The sequence below is a fragment of the Ptychodera flava genome, chromosome 7 (assembly GCF_041260155.1).
Source record: "Ptychodera flava strain L36383 chromosome 7, AS_Pfla_20210202, whole genome shotgun sequence".
Lineage (NCBI taxonomy): Eukaryota > Metazoa > Hemichordata > Enteropneusta > Ptychoderidae > Ptychodera > Ptychodera flava.
This window is the reverse complement of record NC_091934.1, coordinates 21,060,181-21,065,923: the sequence shown is the minus strand read 5'-3', so window position 1 is coordinate 21,065,923 and position 5,743 is coordinate 21,060,181. Positions and strand designations below refer to the sequence as shown.

General features: G+C 36.1%; 1 long non-coding RNA gene across 2 annotated transcripts; it reads left to right on the top strand.

Moving 5' to 3' along the window:
- Positions 1 to 618: 618 nt before the first annotated feature.
- Positions 619 to 4,679, top strand: LOC139136988 (uncharacterized). Of its 2 annotated transcripts, XR_011553282.1 has the most exons (3): positions 619 to 1,234; positions 3,160 to 3,248; positions 4,318 to 4,679. It is a non-coding gene; the product is annotated as an uncharacterized lncRNA (long non-coding RNA). The 2 variants fall into 2 exon arrangements; XR_011553281.1 differs by lacking the exon at positions 619 to 1,234 and having other exon boundaries at positions 2,868 to 3,248.
- Positions 4,680 to 5,743: the final 1,064 nt, after the last annotated feature.

Below are 5,743 nucleotides of genomic sequence, written 5' to 3'. Positions count from 1 at the left end.
CAAAGATGCCACCTATTTAATATATTAAAACTTATGAAAAAGTGCTGAGTCAGCACTTTTGCATCAGCGGCTTCTCAAAGGAAACCCTACAACTATGATGTTCTCTTAAATCAAGCATGGTGACATGGTTTTATATTTTTCAATAAAGCATCTTTCATTTAATCATTTGTGGAAATTTTAGAAAATTGCCAATATTCGATATTCGTAGTCTGTTTTCGAACATTTCTACATGCAATCCTATGCCATGAGTAATTTTGCATAGCCTCTAGGTAGTCTACTTATACTACCTTAAGGTAGCATTAACTCACAGTACAATAAATTATCCACAATTCAGTTTGAATTGTACACACAACGTTAGAATGTTTAGAACTTTTTCGTTCTGCCTGAAAGCAGTAATATAAAACCTCTAGATAATTATTAATTACATCTATTAAAAGTATGTTTAGATATTTTACTATAAATTTCAAAGAAATCGTTAAATAACCATACAAGTCACATTCTCCAGGTAGTACAAATGCCAGACTTTTGGGTAGTAAGTTATGACAAACTGAAGGGGTCATTCTCTGTGAAAAGTCAGCATGTAAATTTATTTTGTCTTTCTGCTTGGAATAAATCAATATCCTTTTGTTTCATAAAATAAGTGCAACTAGTCTCCCTACTTTCCATTACTTTATTCTGTATGGCTGAAGACACAATCAGTGGAAAAAATTACAAAAATGCTATCTTCTTTCTCAATCAAGCATATTTTTCTAAATCATTTGAAATAGGAATTGAGAAGAATGGTGTCCATAAAAGTACGTTTTCAGAATTTTAAAAACTAGTCTGTCAATTTATGTACACATGGGAGACCCAGTAGACCACTGAGGAGTTTCTGAGTGTACCAACCATGATGAATTATGGGAAATCTCCAGTACTGTGAATCTTTTTTTATACAAAACAAAAAAAAAACAAAAACATCGAAATAAGGAAATTGTTGGCAAGGTCCTATGAAGAAAAAAATACATAGAGTATTAAAAACCCCACCCTTTAGTACAAAACGATCCAGCCCTAGATCACGTGCAACATCAAGTGCGCAAGCGCATACAGTCAACGTCGTCATGAAGGTAGTTGCTCCAAGGCCGACGTGATTACTTGCTAGCAACCGTGATCGGTATGACTGTTGCAGTGTGAAGTATTTAACGTAGCTTTCTTTGAGAACTATACGGTGATATGTTGTTGATATACCGTACAGCAGGTAAGTTATTTTATGGCTTTTTCAGAGTGTGAGGTGTCATGTCTGATCACAGCACTGAAAATAAAGTATTGAAGCATAGATAGCTCCGATAACTTCTGCCAACTGCCATACGCGTTGCCCTTTCCGAATTGACGTTACGCTCGACCGAAAGTATCTCTATACAGTACCCCTTTCTCAATACAGATTTAGCCTTATAGTGCTTTATAGATTGCCCAAGGCTCCAAAAATAAAAGTGAGTTTGTGTTATTTCATTTGAATGTTTACGCTCCAGTTTTCAGTGAAAAAAATCGATCGGCTTTTTCTCGTATCTTTGTAGAATGTAAATCAACATGAGAAAGATACGGTAGAGCAGTTACCAGTGCATCTCTCTCTCTCTCTCTCTCTCTCTCTCTCCTCTCCTCTCTCTCTCTCTCTCCTCTCTCTCTCTCTCTCTCTCGTCCAGCATACCATTTTCAATGGTGTTGTTTTATTTTATTTATCGACATAAACACAGTCCCTTCAAGAGGCAGTGACATCGGAGTGCATGTACCGGTTCGCGTTCATCTCCTTGCGCTCGCTTTTTTTTTATTCCTGCCGTGTTTCATATCATACACACTGAACTTGAGTTGCTAAATGTTTGCGGTCTTATAATAACGTGAATAGAAGGATACACGTTAGATGGAAGCATTGATGGTGAAGTGATAGTGAAATTCAAGCAATATACTTTGGCAGTCTTTCGTCTACAGGACGTGTGATGAACGCGAAACTCACATTGGCAAACCAGCTACTCGTAGCAGCAACCGCGTACGCCAAAACAAATTCCTAGTGACAAGTCGAAATCAAAACGGCGACAACAGTGAAAAGATGAAAACGTCGATACGACATTTTTGTGAAATGCAGAGGCCGAGAGGAACTCTGTAACCGCTATCGCTTCTTCCTAATGAAACTTACAGGCAAATTACCTCGTCCGTAAAATGAAATAAACAGCAATACTGAACCATCCAAGAAGCCGCAATCATAAACGTATGAAAGACGTCCATTCTGCAAGTGAAATTCCACCATTCAGAAAGTTGCAATGTAAACACGATTGAGTGATGGTGTCGAATGCGCAAAATCCACGCACTCTCCGTAATTTTTAACATTGCTCGGGTAGGGAGAGAAAGTTTAATTTGCTCCTTGGCATTTAATATTTGACTTGACCTCCAATTTTCAATGATGTTTCAAACAAACAAAGTTCATCGTCTCTGTCATCTTGAACATGACATATATAACCCTTTCTTTACGGCTCGCTAGCTACTCTCAGTCGAAGACATTAACCACGTATTGGAATACTGATCACTTCAAGGCCAAAATTTGCATCGTCACTATGGAGACTAGCGGTTTGTTTCTGAGTAAAACAGACTGAATTCCGAGAACGCGGCAACTATTATCTAAACGCTGCCAATCACAGGATTTGTCAGCTACGTGAAATTTGTAAAATTTGTTAACTTTGATACATTTATCTGTCAATCATTACTGAATGCATCAAAACACGGATAGCCGTCCCGGGGTCATGAACATTTACAAATGAACAACAACTCTGTAGCGGATCGATACTTTTTGACAAAATGAATGGGCCGAGGCCCGAATGGTGTCATATATTGCCCATTCCGTATGTCTTCATTGTTTTGCAAGATTGTGAAATTGTCGATAGCTGTTCGTAATATTTTTTTATTTGTTTCGTATTTTTATGTAGCCTGATGTTCAAATAGGACTCTAAAGTTGTATAACGTAACCATGCGAACATCATCGAAAACAGACTTTGTTTTAACGCACGACTTTTGAAGACTTCGTATAGCCAATGGTCTTCATGATGTTTGAACTAATAGTGTTCCCGCTGGTATGGGATATAAAAGCTAGGCTTTACCGCGTTTTTTTTTTGTTATTTCGTGTAATGCACTTATCAGTGTTTTCCACGGGGACAGGTGTGCTGGGAAATTGATCGAACATCGTATTCCGGCAACTGGGAATTTGATCACTACGGTACGCCCAACAGGTGGGGATTTGACAATGTCCCAAAATAGTAATTTTTGTTTACTATTTTTTACATTATACTTGCAATGTTCCGTTCAGTTCAGCTTCGGCATGCAGATTGTAGCATCGGAATGGATCGATTTTCGTGCAACAATATGATACAATATTGCAATAATGCTCGTCTAGTGAGTGTTCTCCCGCTAAATTTAGCATAACGGTGTCGGGCCTGACAATAACGACAACACAATGACTTCACTAGTTCTATATTTCAACCGATTTGGAATTTACGTGTACACAAATGTAAATAGTACAGCCCTTAATTCTCTGTTTTCTTGGCTTTCATTTTCATTTGTAGCGTTCAAAACACACGGTTCACGAAGAGTGAGATTCACATGTTTCACATTCACATGGCTCATTTACATGTTTAATTAATATCAGTAATTAGGCTATGTATCAATATTCAGTGCATCGATTTAAATTGGTCATTTGCCTTTTGCTGATCATATCTAGTGTTAGTTGCAGTAAAAGGTTCATATCTATGACGTTTTAATCAATAGATCATTTGCATATTTAATGAAACTTTAATAAGGCAGTGTATCAAAATGCATTTGATTGGACTTCTTGGAGTACATTGGTTATACTTACTAATATATTTATTCATACTAAAAATATGATGACCATGTAACTCTGATTTAAAACTTGTATCTAATGAAATTCTGTACTTGGGCTATATGTTGAAAGTGAATGTGATATTTGTAACTTAATTTGATATGACTTCTAAGCTTCAGCAGCTATACTTACTTTAAGTCATGCTTGAAGTTTATGAGTATGTCATATTATAATAAGCTCATTTACACATTTGATGCCTTTAAGATAGGCCATGAACAAAACTGAATGAAGTAAATTTGATCCAAGGTTCGTTTAACATATATGCTTTCACTTAATGAGCATGCTATGAGTCCTCATACTTACATTTTGCAATATTTTTTGGAATACATTTTTGAAAGTTTGATGAGTTTCCCATATCATAATTAGTTCATTTGCATATATTTGCATACATTTGATATGTATATCCCTTTTTCTCTCCACAGATTTCTGAAGGGCTGACCATAATTAATAACCAATTATAGCCTGTGGCATTCACCTCCAGGGAGCACAGAAACGATAGTGAAAGATGTCAACTGTCAATCATACCAAATTCACTTACTTTGACCTGATCATGTCATTGCTCCTACACAATTTGAAATGCATAACAGTCCGACAAAACAACCCATCTGGAATCATTCATGTGACAACTCAATTAATTCCAAAGTTGCACTTCAAAAGTTTAACTTTATCTAACTTTATTGTAATTGTTGTGTAAATTCCTGAGTTTGTTCTTTGTCATTGTATAGTGTAATTTGAAAAATGCACATTGTTTGTTCATTTTATTAAAACTAATTGTCTCGCTTCATTTACTCTAGTAAAAGAGTTATTAATACTCATGTGTCATGTAATCATTGTCAATGGAAATATTTTGGTATTCCATTATTTATATACGCCCGTGTAACTTCAGAGACCCCGTGCTTGCTTTTATATCATAGGAACGCATATCCTATTTTTTTGTAAATTTTTATAGTGACAAATTCTATTATTCAATTAATCTTGCATTTTTCAACTATTTCCGCGTGGGCAACTTAAGTTTTACTTTGATTTTGTTCGTTATTGTTCTTTCCATCTAATTCTAGCTAGTTATTATTACTGCTTGTTCCTGGTCGTTATCGCTAATTACTATATTTAAAACCTCCATTTGCATTTTGATAAGGCATTCCGCCATGAGTTTAGGCGTTACTGTTGGGTGGTTGAACTTTGGACTCATTTATTTATACAACTGATAATGCGTGCAGGCAATCAACTGCCATGTCAGGATAGTGATGATACTTGGTAACCGGTATTTATCTATATGCCACGTCGAGGCAGTTACAAGCCTACTTGTTTTCATCGCTCACATATAATCTCTATGAGAATTCAGTATTAGAAAGCAACATGCACTGAAATTTCACAATCACATTTTTCTTATAACAGTTCTGGACATCTGGTTATGCATAAAAAGTGTGGAATACATTCACAGCTCATTCAAAATACTATATTGAAACTTTAGAATTGACACTTTTAAGTTCCTATCTTACAACTGACATGACAACAATTGCATTAAAACACAGAATGACTGAATGTTTAAAATACACACATATATATATAGTGAGAGGCGACAGAAAGAAAATGCCGCGTACGCGTAAGTAGACGTCGTCGTACTCTACATCTGATTTTAATCAGATTGATGCTTTGCACAAGAAGAACCATGGAGGTTACCTCCATGGTAGAACTACCCACCACCCGGGTAGAATACTCAACAATTTCTCGATCAGACTCGCATTCATATCCTACTCACCTGGGCGAAGTCAGCTGTAACAACTGCTCGGCTGAATTTCATTGACAAACTGAAAAACCCAATAACACACTATTTTGATAATGATTCTG